Genomic DNA, 15,996 nt, shown 5'->3' on the forward strand with positions numbered 1-15,996 from the left:
AGGAAGGTGTTTTGAGGCAAGAAGGAGAAATGGCTGCAGTGGAGGGGGAGCGTGGGGGGGTGGGCTGATTGAACTGGTTAAAAAAGTTGTTCAGTTCATTCGCCCTCTCGACTGACGTCCCCCCCCCCCCCCCACAGCTCTGGTCTTTGTTTTGTGGCCTATGATAGCTTTCACACCTACCCAGACCTCCCTCATGTTGTTCTCCTTCAGCTTCTGCTCCACCTTTCTCCTGTAGCTGCCCTTTGTTTCACGTGCTGTGCTGCCCTCATCACCTCCCTGTCCCTGCTCCTGAAGGTGGCCTTCTTCCTGTTGAGGATGGCTTTGACTACCTTGTTTGCAGCACATAAAAGGGAGCACTTCTCCCACGTTTGTGACCTTTGCTTCCGGGTCCAGACGAGGACTTGCCCACACTCATATGTAAAAGGATCATATGTAAAGCACAGTGGGAACTCATGCCCATTCTTAAGTGTTTCACTGGTTCATTGAAACCAACACCAGCACTGGCACCCAGACAGTAGAAACGTAGTAACAGTGTGGGCTCAGCAGCATCTCCTAGTCTGTGGTGTTGTAGCAGTATTTTAGGGTATTGTCCATTTCAGGGGACCACCACCTGGTGGAGCGCATTGTTGCAGGCTGCCTTTGAACCAGTGGGGTGTACTGTGGCTGTAGGTATACCAGGTTGTGGTCAGACTTCTCTAATGGGGGGTGGGGTGTGACTCTGTATGCTTCCCTCACATTAGCATACAGCAAATCAGGTGCCGTTTACACGAAGCCATTTTCACTGGAAACGGTGTCGTTTTGATGCGTTTCAGCCTTTCGTTTACACGATGGCGTTTCAGAAATGATCCGCGTTTACACGATGACATGTGAAACGATGGAACGATGAAAGGCGATGTAGTTCCCATGCCAGGCCACAAGTTGGCGTTGGTTTTCTCTTTGCAAAGTTTGTTTATGCAAGACGCGCATGCGTGGAGTGACACAGTAGGTAGTGCGGCAAATTGTTCATTACTTACAAAACGGCCAATGTGAGAGGTTTTGTGTGGACTGACATGAGGTGGATCGCTGGTGCACACAACGCTGAATTACAAAATGGTAAAAACACAAGAAAAGCATAAGAAGCACTCGTGGCCGTCCGCAGCCATAGTCGCATGTGCGACTCGAGCGTTTTCAAATCAACCCGGGTTTCAAGTGTTTACAACGAGAACGCAAGCCGGTGCGTTTCTGAAATGCTCCACTCTGGACCCCGTTTCCGAACAAATCGTTTTCACTCTGTTGTCGTGTAAACAGAAGGGCGAAACGCATCAAAATGACACCGTTTCAAAATGAAAACGGTCTCCGTGTAAACGGCACCTAAAGTCCCCAGAAATGATCATAAATGCCTCAGGATGCTGTGTCTGCAGCCTTGCTGTGACAGAATGGATTTGTATAAGTGCTTTGAGTGCTCAGAGTAGAAAAGCGCTGTATAAGAACTAGTTCATTTACCATTCTGGTTTAACTCTGACATGCATAAATGGATCTCTAAGGAATAAATCACTCTTTGGCAGTTCAGCTTAAACTTCATAATAGCTGCAGAAGCAGAATAAGATAAACTATATGACATTTAGAAAGGAAAAGAAATAAAATGTTAACACACGTGGTTCAATTTGGTCATTGTATGATCTCTAGTGATACTGACAAGTGTGCAACTCTACCAAAGAAACGCTAGCTTGAAAAACCTCAGCAAATCCATAGCAGGTCCCCTGCTGAAACACTGCTTCACCTTGAGGTACTGGCAATTGCATCTTCAAGACACCGAAGTAGAGTGATGCAGACAGCATCACAAAATCTGACACCCTGACTCTTCATATGAGTCTGCTGAACTGTATTCATTTTCCAAGACACAAAGGCACTGAAGATCTTTCGTTGCCGGTGGAAATGCAATAAAGACAGTTTTCAGACTTGAAATAAATGAAGTGATAGCAGAGCTGCCTTGGGGCCAACATTTTTAACATTTCTGATACAACATTAGGAGTTAAAGAAAATTCCATAATCAGTACAGGCAAATTTTCACCATTGTTAATTTTTTATCATCAGAAAAAAAATGAGTTAACTTGAATGTCTGAGAAATTACTTATCTGACACAAGTGAGTTATGTGACAACCAGCTGTGATGTAAATTCAAATAATTATTTTGCTAAATAAACCTGAACTGGTCACAGGTCACACGGTGCCGTTCCAAAATATGAGGCATCAGCATCAATTTAGTAAGACTTTAGCATAATCCTACTTTCTGATTCTTATTGGATGTGGACAAATTCAGACACTTTTAAAAGAGGAATGTCCAAGGCTTTATTTCCCACATCCTCTAAGTAGTTTCCAAATAATGATATTCTCTGTCAGACTGATCGCTGGGGCTCCATGGACTTAATTATACAGACTCATAGTGAAATAAGAGATTGTACTGTTGTAGCAACTGGTACCTTTGGCTAAATAATACTAAGCCATGCTTATGGCCTTTACTCAGCAAACAAAACATTTTTAAGGCCACAAATTACTTGTACGTACAAAATTATACAGAGCGTTTAAAGAAGCGTGAGTAGCTCTATTTTAGGTGAGAGTTAATATAGATGATACATTTCTATAATATGACTTCCTCCATAGAATTCATTGTTCCATACCAGAAAGCCCTAAGGCCTGTACTCAAGCTTGTTTTCTCTTCGCTGATAAAAAGGTCTGTTTAAGCAGTATGTAATGTCAGCCACATTTTCTGGTTTCTGCTAGAAATCTTAGGTGCCAAGGAAACATATTTATAAAAGAGGATGTGCCATAGGGGAATGTAGAGCTTCTGAAACATACTGAGTGAGGAGTGTTTGAATTTTATCATCATGAAGGTGAAGTTATGGTTTATTCTGGAAAACATTTTACTTTGTTTCTGTAATAATCAAAATTTATAGTGTACAAAAAAACCCAGCAAAAAATAAAAAAAAGCCAATATTCAAATTAAGTTAGAATGAGAAAACTCTCATAATAGGTTCTAATGCAGTATTTACTAACCAAAGGTTATAGCTGGGGTCCCTTGCTTTTCTAATGATGTGGAGTCAAACATACTCTCAGAGCTACTCCGCTAAAAAACCAAACAAAAATACAGCAAGCATTAAAATGTGAATGCACTAAAATGACAGATAAGGCGACATGCACTCTGACATACACATACTATCAACTTATTCTCCCATTATTATAATAGTAGATCACCTTCTCTCTTATTGACCACACACACAAAAACACACTGCGGTGACTCACCCACATCTCTTTTATTTTGTGTGGGAACTCTGGCACCCCACATCAGATATAACAAGGGCTTTAACAGCTAATCTAGCAGGAAGGTACTTTATCTAAGCTTACATGCACAGCCTGAGAGCTGGATATGACTTCATGCTGCAGGGCTTTGGGTCAGAGATCACCATGAATTTATTTGTGCTTCTTGCTTGACACGTTTGTTTTGTAGGGGAAATGAGAGGATAAGCACAGTCCCCGAACAGAAGTCACTGACAACAAGAAGGCAGACCATGACAGAAAGAGGAAGGCAGCCTGGAGCTAGTGTTAGGCATTGAGAATACATAATAAATCACAAATGGCACTGTACAGAAACCATCATGTCTGTACAAAATGTGCCCACACAGCTTGTAGGTGTTCAGCTATTTCACTAGTGTAAATTAATATAAAAAATAAATTCAATAAAAATCTTGACCTGGTGATTCCAGAAGAATTAGATGAATAATCAGTAGGACTCAGGGACCGTGAATATGTGCACAAAATGTCACGTAGCTTATCCAGTAGCTGCTAATGCTTTCAGTTTGGTGCACTGATTGGCAGACCGGCTGACACTGCCATTGCTGGTTTAGCTGAAAATAAAGCGTTGAAATAAAGACGATGTTTTTCTTTTGTAGATGTTTCGTTTTGTTTCATTCCTCACTGCAATAATAAGCTCAGGGCACAATAAGACCAAAAAGTATATAAATAAGTAACACACTGGAATCTGAGTAGAGAAAGCTGTATGAAGGACTACAGTGGACCGGGAATTGATTTCGCCAGAATTGGAAGAAAATTAAGTTTGGTCTTCTTTGAGTTTGTTAAGATACACTGTTTTCATTCTCTAAAGTAATGATTACAGCAGCTCTTGTACTGATGCATTTTTTAAAGGGATGTGAACAAGTTCTAGGGTAAAACTTTTTTTTTCTTTTGGCTTGTCTTTGAAAACAGTGTCTGAAATAGGGTCCTAATCGGTACTTTTATACACAATACATCGACACAAAAAAGTAAGATGTTCTGATATGTAGAGGTCAGAAATAATGATTAGTGCATTCTCATGCTTTAGATTAGTTTTTTACCCAAACAAAGAGGGCGAGAAGACGAGACTGGAAAGGATGGAAAAAGAGGAACAAGAGCAGGAAAAGTATCAGAAAACCTTCCCTGCCATTGTACTTGGCAATACATTGAAATCAGAGTTCTATTCCCAGTGTAGTACTTTAAATAAATCAATAAATTATACACATACAAGCATAAAAACAGTTCTCATGTAAAACACATAATATACATAAGGTGCATAGTATAAAACATTATGGAGATATCTTTGTTAAGAGAGATTACTGCATTTGGAGAAAAAAGAAAAAGAAAAGCTGTTGTTGAATCTGGTAGCTCTGGATTTTGTGGATCTGTGGTGTCTACCAGGCGGCAGCAGTTCAAACGGATGGTGAACTCGGTGAGAGCAGATGTTTCGGGCTTTTCACAATGTCTATGAAGGAGGGAGGAAGATTATTTCTGCAGTCTTTGTGATTCTCTGGAGGGTGTTTTTGTCTGCTGCTGAGCACCTTGTGTACCACACTGTAATACAGTAAGTCATTATGCTCTCAATGGCGGCTCTGTAGAAGGACGCCAGCAGCCTTTCCACTCAGATGATTCTTCTAGAGTATCCTCAGAAAATGCAGGCACTGCTGGACCTTGTCGATGATAGCTGAGGTGTGACTGGACAAGGAGAGACTATCAGACACATGGAGGCTCGCCGCTCTCTTCAGTATCAGGTTGTTTACTGAGCATCACTCTGACAGTTTTTGCACCTCCTACTCATAGGTGAACTAGTTCCACCTGAGATGAGTCCCACAACATTGGTGTCAGCAAATTTAATGATGTTGTTATTGGGGAATACTTGTAAACAGTCATAGGTGTACAGTGAGTAGAGAAGAAGGCTGAGCACACAGCCCTGTGGTGAGCTGGTGCTGAGAGGTGGGAGCCAGTCCTGATGGTCTGTGGAATAAGGATGTCAGGTCACTGTTCAGGCATTTTAATCAGAAATTGTTTTTCCAGGAAAAGAAAGAGCACTTATTTTATAAATCATAGGTAGTGTGTGTGTGTGTGTGTGTGTGTGTGTGTGTGTGTGTGTGTGTGTGTGTGTGTGTGTGTGTGTGTTGTGTGTGTGTGTGTGTGTGCATGTACAGCAAAATAACAAAATAACAAGCTTAAATAAAGGATGCACTTAAAAAAAAAAAATCAACTGACTCTTGAAAGTTTCTTTGAGTACAACCAAACTGAACAAGATGAAACTACAGTACTCCATCTGTCACTTAAAGTCACCATGTCCTTTCTTATGCATTAAACTTCATGTTTCAATGAGTGCCTCCTTTAAAATATTGACCACCCATGAAGTTTTCATGTACTGGGAAATTTGCTATAGAGACCAAACTTCTTTTTGTTTTTAAGAAGCCCACAAACATGTTTATGTGTGCTTTAAAAATTTGGGCATTTTACTGTTGGATTCAATGCGTACTGACTTGTTTTGAGGCCAGCCAGAACGTCTGCATTTCATGAAGTGGCAGCTGCAGTTTTTAGCACTTCTGTGATATCTTCATGTTTTCAGCCCTGGAGGTTGAAATGACAGATGAAGACAGAGGGGGAATAAATTGGAATTCAAAAGTCTGATTTGCATGACAAGAAGAACAGGGGAGGTGGCAGGAGATGCAAGCAAATATTTTTTTATTTGAATGATGAAGTCTGAGAAAATTGAGGGATATGCCAATCCTCTATTTATTTAAAGATACTGCAATGCTGCATAAAATTGCATAAAATTACTGTGTTCTCATGCTTTTAAATGGAACAAGCAACATACAAGCGAAAAAAAGAGCAAAAAGTAAAGACATTTCTAATTTTTAAAAAAGTATTTAGAAGGTGAAGAAGAGTGCTTAAACAAGCACATGATTTAGTATTTGGATTTAGTGTCCAAACTAATAATTCCTGGATCAAAGATGAACTTATCCACAGAAAGTCTGTACCATTTCTGGTTTGGTTTGAAGGTTATTTCCTTTTGTTCTTTTGCATCCGCTCTTTGCTTACTTCAAACCCATAATAGTTTCTGACTAACTTGGCTTGTGCCTTATTACTCTTCTCTCCATGTTGTGTATTTAGGCTGTGAGGAATCTCCCAGTCTTTTTCAGTTTTTCAAGTTATCAGTTTCTGTCCTGTATGCCTTTACTTTTATCTAATAATCTAATCTAATTTATAAAGCCAGTAAAACTATAATGTTATAAAAATGGCAAAAGGTTAAATGCACAGGGCATCTATAGCCAAAGCAGCAGTGGCCATGATCGGAAATGTACTGTAAATTATGTACAGAATGAAAAAGTGTTGAACAGAATGAAAGCTAGTAAAGAACAAATTAAAAAAAAAAAAAAATAACCTGCTCTTATTATTAGCAGTTTAGGTCTCTCATTGTAAGTTACCCTGGCAATGTACTTTGGTATGACGTGAACCACCTTCGTAACACTGAAGGGTTAAACCTGAAGTTACCTCTCTAAAGCCTCTATGCTTCATACCTCTGTTCTCAGGTACATTACAGGTTGTGCATAACCAGCACTTCATGCAACTTACATCCATCTGAAAACATGTTTGCTGATGCCGTGTCCAGAGAACAGAACAGATTGATATGCAGTCAAAAGACGGAAGCTGTTTGGATAAATCTTTTTTCATATCTGCTCTTTTTTCCTTTTCTTTTTTTTCTCTTTTCTTTGTTTTTGGGTGCAGCACCCAGATTTATCCAAACAGCAATCACCACCCTGAACTCACACACTCACCCATCGTAACTGTGCAACACCCACATCTCTGTGCAGTATTATATTATTCATACTGAACAATATCTATCACTCCTATATTGTGTAATATCCAGTATTCATTCACTAGTGCAATATTCATTCACCAAGTGCAATATTCATCATCTTCATTATTATATGTATACACGCATTTACTTTCTTACAATGTACAGATGCACCAATGTATGTATATATTTTTATACATTCTATTTTTTGTATATTTTACACATTGTTTATTTTCTGTATATCTCTTGATCATATTGATTATACTAGATTATAATATTTTTATAATATTTTTATTTTCATTTTAGAGTTTGATTTTCTGTTACATGGCACTGAACAGGAGTGGCCCTCCAATCTCATTGTACATCCTGTATAATGACAATAAAGTCATTCTATTCTATTCTATTCTGAATACTAGGTTGTGTATGCAGTGTGGATTTATTTTTGCATTGTTACTGATTGGACTGGTGCTATAGTCTTTCACACCAAACCAGCTGTATCCAGATCCCTCCCTAAAAAGTTCAGCTGATCTGTCTCTTGGATTTAAGTAATTAGCATGTGGTGCCTTTATCTGCATCTCCTAATGGCTCATTATGGTGTTTTGCTTCTGTATGCACTTCCTTGTGCACACCTTTAGATTTGTGCTGAGACACAAGTGCAAGTGTAGGCTTCTGACACCCATGCAGTGTTAACTGTGCTGGGGTTTTGCAAATTTTACACATGCAACCCTCAATGGTTTGTGGCTCGCTGTAGCTGGTAATTGGTGTTTTTTTTTTTTTTAACTGTTAACAAAAATTCCCAGGTTACTGCTCTCTGTTTTCCTTCAAACAAAATATATATATGCTTTTGCTCTCTCTTTTCTCCCATGTCAGTGTGAGTGTGTGTGTGTGTGAGGTTCTGCTTTGTGAATCAGAGGTGGAGTGTATGAAAGGTCTCTGCCCCTTTAATCAAGCACCTGGGTTCCCACACCTGATTACGCACCTGTTTGCTGGTGAGCTGATTTGGTCCTGACTGTAAGAGACTGGAGTTTCTCCCAAATCAACACTAACAATGAAAGTGCAAGGATTTTTGTGTTTATGCTCACTCATCCTTTCACTCCTCTGTTCAGCCAGCAGCAGACAGAAAATGTGGGACTGGGGTTCACTCCGGAGAATCGTGGGGAAGGAGAGAGAAACACTCATGGATTGTTTGCCAGCCACATAAAGAATCTGAACCTTAATAACTGTTTTCACAATAAAACCCCCTTTTAATTACCCCTGTGCTCTGTGCTTGTGCCAGGTCCCCAGGAGCTTAACAGTTTACTTATAAGAGAAGCCTTTCAAACTGATTTAAAAAACAAGCCTTTGTTGCAGCATCTGGCAGTGAAAGGTCATAAAAAAAAAATGTAGTTCAGCTATGAGAAATACGTTTTTATTTTTTCAAAGTATGGCATTGTAAAACAAGAGAATATTAAAAAGAGCTGTATGCAGAAATGATAGCAAAGCTATAAGAAACTTCCATCAGGCAGACAAAGACATGCACCGAGAAAGCATAGATGGGTTTTTGATGACTGGAAGAGAGTTCTTCCATTAACTGCGAACTTAAGGTTAACAGGCTTGACTTCAACCAGCAACACATTGGAAAGTATAAAATAGTAGATTTTAGAGTACTGTGCACAAGAAACATGCAATACACTGAAAGCCTGATAGCCTATATTTAAGACTGTGCTAAGACACGTATATTAAACCCCACAGTGTTACTCTAGAAGGAAATGAAATAGAGTTGGTGTACACCTATAAATACCTGGGTGTCCTGATTAATCACTCCCTCACCCTCAAGCCACACATGGAAAACCTCATGAAGAAGTTGAAGCTTAAGTTGAGCTTTTATTTTCGGAAAAAAATGTTTTTTTCTTTCAGTGCAACAAAGAGGCTTGTTGCTGCACCTTTTTTGTCTATATTGGATTATAGAGATTTGTTGTATATGAATGCTTCTGCTCAGTGTCTTTTGGATGGTTGACACTGTTTACCATGCTTCCTTGACGTTCATTACTAAGTGCAAAGTGTCAACACACCACTGTGATTTATACTCTCGGGTGGGATGCCTGCTTTGGCCGCTCGCCGGATCTGCCACTGGTATATTTTCATCTATAAAGCAATATTTGGATTATTACCTGCTTACATTTGTGCTTTAATTGCACTGAATGCCAAGGAGCACTGTGTAGCAGGCAGGTGATGGACCCATGATGCAGGACTCAGAAACAGGTTTAACTTTACTACAGCTTTCATTTGCTGGTTGTGCTGGGGAATACAGAGCTGGAGGGGCCAGCAGCAAAAACTAGACAGACTTACTAAACTAGACAGACTGATAAGCATACAGCAGACAGGGAACCATAGACAATGTTAAACATGCGACGACCTGACAAAGAACCAACGAGAACACAGACAATATATACACACCAGGAAATGGGCTAATGGGAAACACAGGAAGCAACTAAACACAAGGACCAGGGCTAGGGAACATGAACAGGATCAACAATAAGAACGCAAACACTGACACATGGGGCATCAAAACCAAGAGCCTAAAACAACATAGCACATATAAAAGAATATCAAAACATAATAAAGTGCTGGGCCCAAGGCCCAGGACCATGACACTGAAAAGTAATGTTCCTCACTCATTCTGTTATCAAAAGCAGTTTCTGCTTTCTGTTCCATTTGCCTGTATTGAACTAAGTAAAAAGGTTTTTGTTCATTCTGATTCCTCCGCCTGGAACATGTTGCAGAAAGACTAAAAACTGACTGAGTTAATCTCAGTGAGCACGAGTTCTTGAGGCCACCTGAGTAACATGCGTTGTTTTTCTTAATTTTTTTTTGTAAAATTTAACCATTTTGTGTCTTCACTCATGTTTTAACTATGTAATTTTGTAAAGGTGTTTTGTATTTGTATTTGTATTTGTTGCTGCCTATCTTGGCCAGGACTCCCTTGAAAAAGAGGTTCTTAATCTCAGTGGGACTTTCCTGATTAAATAAAGGTTAAATAAAAAAATATTTAATAGTATAAATTAGGGGTGGGACTCGATTAAAAAAATTAATGGAATTAATTAGAAGCTTTGTAATTAATTAATCGAAATTAATCGCATTTTAATCACATTTCAATATTTAACATGAGAAACATAAATTTAAGTTTGGTTGATGAATGACTCAATGTACATAAGCTTAAACTTCAAAATGTTGTTTATTTTCCCACCAGTCTACTACACAGACCAACGAAGGGCGGAAGTGCTCCTGTGATAAGCAAACTCCTGAAATTAAAGTTAAGCATCATAACTGGATAGTTTTAGTCAACATTAATGTCTCACTTAATATAGTTGGAAATTCATCATTCGCTCAGCTGTATTCCTTGATGTTAAAATGTGTCATGCTTATTTTAACAGCATATTTTGAATAAAAGAATTAAAATTAAACCACCAAAAGGAGAAGATGAGGTGTGAGAAACTTGAAGAGCTGAATGCAGAAAGTGTCAGAGATCTCCATAACATCATATTCATCTATTATGTCAAACAAGAGCACAGATGTATATCTTCACATCATTAACATGCAGTATTTTGTTGCTTTTAGGCTCCTTTGCCTGGGAGACAGTTGATGCAGAGACTGCTCAGAAGGCACCAGGAAGCTCTGCAACATCAGCCTTTGGATTTAATCATCCCCTGCGTACTGAACAAAACCTAACTCCTAATCAACTTTGGTCCAATGGACTTTTCCAGAATCCTGTGCCAGCAGCAGAGAATCTAGAGGTAAATAAAAATCTAAAATGTACCAAGCTTTGTTCTCAGGCTCTGGAATCAAAGATTCAAACATAGATGAACAAGTATTTGTATATACACCACTGCACATTCAGCGTTGTGCATCTATAAATTATATACCATGAAACTGATTATCAGCTGTGCACTGCTTCATCAATGTATAATAATGTGACTGAAATGTTTTACACCAAAATGTGCATGTGCCTAATACAGGATTTGCAAAATCATGGCATCTTGGACCCTGACAGTTTGGGAGAAGAGCCTGCTGCTGTTAATGTTATTAGCAAGAAATTCTACAGTTCAACAGAAATTCAAGAAATGCCATGTCTCTGAGGGTGAAAATATTTGCTGATACCATTTAAAGCAGGGATCAATTCTGTTATTGAACAGTAATCCTTTTACATTTAATGAAACTTAGTCCTGTATGTGGCTGTTGGCAAGAGGTAGAAATTAGCAAAATTCCTATCCATGCTTGAAACAAATGTTTAGTCCCCTTTATGATCACGTTGGGAAAGTATGGATTTAGTTATAATACATGTACTGATTAAAATGTCTGTGGAAAGAAAAATCAGCATTTTCTCTTTGGAAATAAAAATCAAATGTGCATCACCATTTTTGAATTTGCTTTTTAAATTTATTAAACAATAGTGTTATACATATAACACTATTACATCTCAACATTCTTTAGAAAAGTTTGTATCATCTAATGACTGGCTGCCTGTAACAGGTGCAACATGAGTACAAATGAACCACCAGAGGCTTTAGAGTCGACCGAAAGCTCCACCCATTCTGATTGCTGTTGTTATCACATCTCTGAACTCAGTGTATGTATTCATATGTGCCACAGGGAAAGTTACTGTATTTGTGCAAGCACTAACAAGAGGGTAGCAAATGTGGTGACCAGGATTTTTTTTCCTTACACAGGTGGTCAAATCTGACATTTATTTTAAAATCTGCCCTCTCTGATGGAAGAAGGGGTTTGTGCCTTTGTCCAGTTAACCACTGCATGACTGTTGGGACAGACATTCTTGAGGGCTGATTTTGACTCCAGTGTCCTCCTTGATCTTCAGCTTGTAGCTCTTGTGGCATAGGCCCACATACCTCTTCAGCTTCCTGCTGATCTGGACCATGAAAAACAGGGCATATACCATTATGTTGAAGTCCAACTCTGCCCTCCATACCCAAACCCACTAAACCAATTCTGTGTAACTGTTATGCCCACAGACCTTTGGGTCTCTTGTTTAAGGAGGGCTGTACTTCTCTAAGTTCCGAGTCTGTCACACCTGACTGCCACAGCTGAACAGCAGGCTGCTTGTTGGTGAACATCTCGCCTAAGCAGCAAGTCCTCATTGCCATTTGGCCACTGCGCCCCATAATGTGTGGTTGCAGGATTAACACTAGCCAGCATTTTTAATTAGGTGAGGGAGACTTTGATACAGAGACAGAAACAGCTGTCCTTGATGAAGAAGTCCAAAGGTAAGTGGATTGAAGGAATAACTATTGACTTTTTTAGGATAATGAGGAATTGATTGTAATCTCCAAAAACCATAATAAAACTAAGCAGGGAGCATGTGTTATCAGTTTTCTCCCCCAGGCTCCTTTTCTACTGTTATATTAAAATAACAAAAAATGCCCAGATAAATGAGTCAAAGTTTGACTGGTACTTTATTTCATGGAATTATTTATTTGTTAATATTGATACTAAGACAACTAGCTGATAAAAAAAAGATAATCACCAAAAACTGATTTGAGATTTCTTTTTCCAATGCAACACTGGTATTTTTGATACCCTTTACCGTTCCTACAATAAACAGCACATTCCGTTTAAACCCCTTTTACAGTGTTTGAAGTCTGGACAAGCTTTAAATTCTGTTCATTAATTAATGTTTAACACAATACTCTTTCTTCTCAGTTGGCTAAAAAAAATAATATTAGCAGATAAATAAAATTTAAGAAAGACAACAGTCACACTGAAAGCCTCAACATAGAAATAACTGAAAAAGTCCACAATGAAATGTTCTAGGTCAAAATCTTAACACATTTGACCAAAAAGCAAGACTATGGACTATTAAAAATACTAAAAACCTTTGTTTTGATGCCATTCCTGTAAATTTATTTTCAATTAAAATAAGTAAAATCAAGTGTTAAGACCATTTTTATGGCCCCCAAATTTTGTGGCTAGTACTCAGATCAATGACAAGTTGAGTGTGAAACCTGGGATTTCAAGGTCTTGCAGGAAGTTATGAAGGTATGTAAATGCTATGATATAGACCTGTGGACTTGTACAACAACCACCCATCCACCCCTTCCATTTTTGGATATTCCTCAATGATAATGTCATTTACCTAAAATAATTAAGTGTATGGGAGAGGAAAAGTTAAACAGTATTAAAACAAATACAAAGTAGTATACTCACTGTATTGTAATATGAATTATCATAATTTCATGCATTTGTTAGATAATTGTTCCATAAATTATTACTTTCTTACCATTGTATGATTCATATCATCTGCCAAGGTGAGGGATCGCTTTCCCAAACCTGCTTGGGTCAACTCCAACTCTTCAGTAGCAGAGGGAGTGCTGGTACTGCCCCTGTTCACTAAATATACGTACACAATGAATGGCTTACAGGTCTTAGCCTTCCCTGGAGCAGGTTGTAAGGGGGAAAAGCGTTTTTTTCCTTTTCTTTTGACATACAAGCCTGGAAATGACCTGCATGTGAGAAGTAAACATTAATGTATAAACTGCCCCCCGCCCATAGCACACTTTCCTATGAAAAGAACTAGATACGAAACCTTGACATCTCCTCTATAACTGCTGGCTTTGGTGCTTGTGCTCGCCCATCTCTCTGTTCATTAGTGGGCACTGAACTTTGCAGTACTGGAGGGGTGTTTGATTGCTGAATATTTTGCTGTAGCACATTAATCAGACCTTGGGCAGCAGCAATCACACTGACCTCTACGTTTTGAGGGTTGGGGGCAACACAAGAGAGTTAGCTAGCTCAAGCACATTAGCCAACAATCGCTCGCGGTCTTACAGGCCTCTGTAAGACTAGGACGCAACTAAGCTAGATGAAAGGAAACTTGTTAAAATCAGTCGAGTTTTACACGACAAGAATATGGGCCATTGAAAGAGACTTACCTGTGGTTTCATAGTTCCGCCCGAACTCGTGGCAGCCATTGCGTTAGCTAACCGAGGCTCGGAGCGGTCCTGACAAGCCGAAGCGGGATGCAAATTAGATGCAAATTAGATGCAAATTACAGCGGATTTGCGGACCCTCTGGCCCCGCCTATTAACCCCTCCCCTCCGCGCCAAAAGAGTGACAGAGGATTGAAACCGAAAAGAAAAAGCGTAAGCGAAAAAAAAAGTCAAACAAGCGTAAAAAAAAACTCAGTCAACGAAAAAAAGATAGTGTAACCTTTTTTTTTTTGCTTAAAGCTGTGATTTTAAAGGTTTGTATGTTATTTTTCAATGAAACTTTTTTTGTGTGTGTAAAAAAACTGTTTTAACTTCATTTATTTCAATGTGGATGTTTAATTTTTCAGTTTCAGTTCATTTTTTGGTTTCGTTTTTTAGTGGCACTGTTCTGGCTCCATAGCACAAGACCTGGCGGAAACGCTGTCTTCAAAACTGGATAGAGATGGGATTTTGGTTGGTTGGTTGGTTGTAGAGAAAGAATGGTGTGGGATTATTGGTTAAATTGGTCATTCCAAAAATATTCATGCTCCATATGGTGTATCAGATCCATAGCTTCTTTTGATTTTATAAGTTTTTTTTTGCCCATTTTACAGTATTATTCAACAGCATTAGCAGTGGAGAGAGACAGGAAAGTGGGGGAAGAAAAGGGGAAGACACGCGACAAATTGTGACAGGTCAGGAATCAAACCTGCGCCAGCCGCACTGCCATACGGCATATATGGTCACCTGCTCATGCCCTGAGCCACCCTGGTGACCTTGATTTTACAAGCTTTAACTCAAAATTTACAGCCATTAAGTTATTTAGAGAATTCAGCACATGGGTAAAACTAACAAACATAAAATGGCATTAAATGATTCACACAAATGTGCATGCAGCACATCAAACACTCTGACATTTATTTGCATGCAACCAGCACTACAGTTCAATTAGTCATTCTGGGACCCAAATCATAGATCAATTTTCTCACTTGCTGGGCTGCCACATCTCATTGTCTTGATAACGCTGAGGTTAATGAACCACTGACTACCTCTTAAAGACCTCTTAAAGGCTACCTTCTTAGGATCAAGGTGACTCAGTGTTGTGCATTAAAACTGAGGAAAAATCAAATTATTATCCACAGACATCAACATATTTGCTGACCTGTTTGGTGGTGCCGCTTTCCAAAAATGTTTTTTTGTATTGCTCCAGTACCCACTGAGCCTGGGGCACAAGCAGAGATGTTTTTGGAATGACATTCTCATAAATCTAAACACACAGCACTCCCCCTCATACACTTCACAACACACACAGTCACATTCCTCAAAATTTAGTTTGTTCTGTTTCTGTAAGGATTCAGTCCTTGTCATTTTTGGAGTTATAAAGTCATACATAACCTCATCTACGAGAGAAAAAGGTCAAGAAAGAAGGGCAGAAAAGAAGATGAGGGACAAAAAAAATGGTGCGTTTTCAAGAACAACTCTCTGGTTCCCCTACAGCAGTGGTTCTCAAATAGTGGGGCGCGGCCCCTTTTGGGGGGCGCGGTGCGATACCTGGGGGGGCGCGTGTGACCCTGGGGAACAGGCTTTTTTTTGGGGGGGGCCGTACTAGTATAAAGTGTAATTGCGCATCCACTACAGTAGGCGGCAGTGGCGCTGTCATTGTTACTTCTGTCACGTTTGCGACAGTGCAACATTTTACGACTTACAAGACAACAGGTTTGCCTTGGTTAGCAGTGTTGAGTCAACAGAAAGCTCCGACTGCGTTCTGCCTATAGCCTCCGTTATTCAACATAACAACCCCCAACATGAAAAAGTTTTTAACAGGGATGAAAAGAAAAGCGGAGAGAGACAAAGATAATGAGACAAAAGAAAGTCACCCGAAAGCTAAGACGAGGAAATACGACGAAGCGTATTTAGC

At 39.3% G+C, this 15,996-nt stretch overlaps 1 long non-coding RNA gene across 2 annotated transcripts; it reads right to left on the reverse strand.

Annotated features, from left to right (window-relative positions):
* Window positions 1–11,576: 11,576 nt before the first annotated feature.
* Window positions 11,577–14,130, reverse strand: LOC115789401 (uncharacterized). Of its 2 annotated transcripts, none has more exons than XR_004020697.1 (3): window positions 14,043–14,130; window positions 13,391–13,500; window positions 11,577–12,022 (listed from the first exon to the last, which is right to left on the reverse strand). It is a non-coding gene; the product is annotated as an uncharacterized LOC115789401 (long non-coding RNA). The 2 variants fall into 2 exon arrangements; XR_004020698.1 differs by having other exon boundaries at window positions 13,391–13,613; window positions 14,043–14,115.
* Window positions 14,131–15,996: the final 1,866 nt, after the last annotated feature.

This window comes from Archocentrus centrarchus, chromosome 1, assembly GCF_007364275.1.
Source record: "Archocentrus centrarchus isolate MPI-CPG fArcCen1 chromosome 1, fArcCen1, whole genome shotgun sequence".
Lineage (NCBI taxonomy): Eukaryota > Metazoa > Chordata > Actinopteri > Cichliformes > Cichlidae > Archocentrus > Archocentrus centrarchus.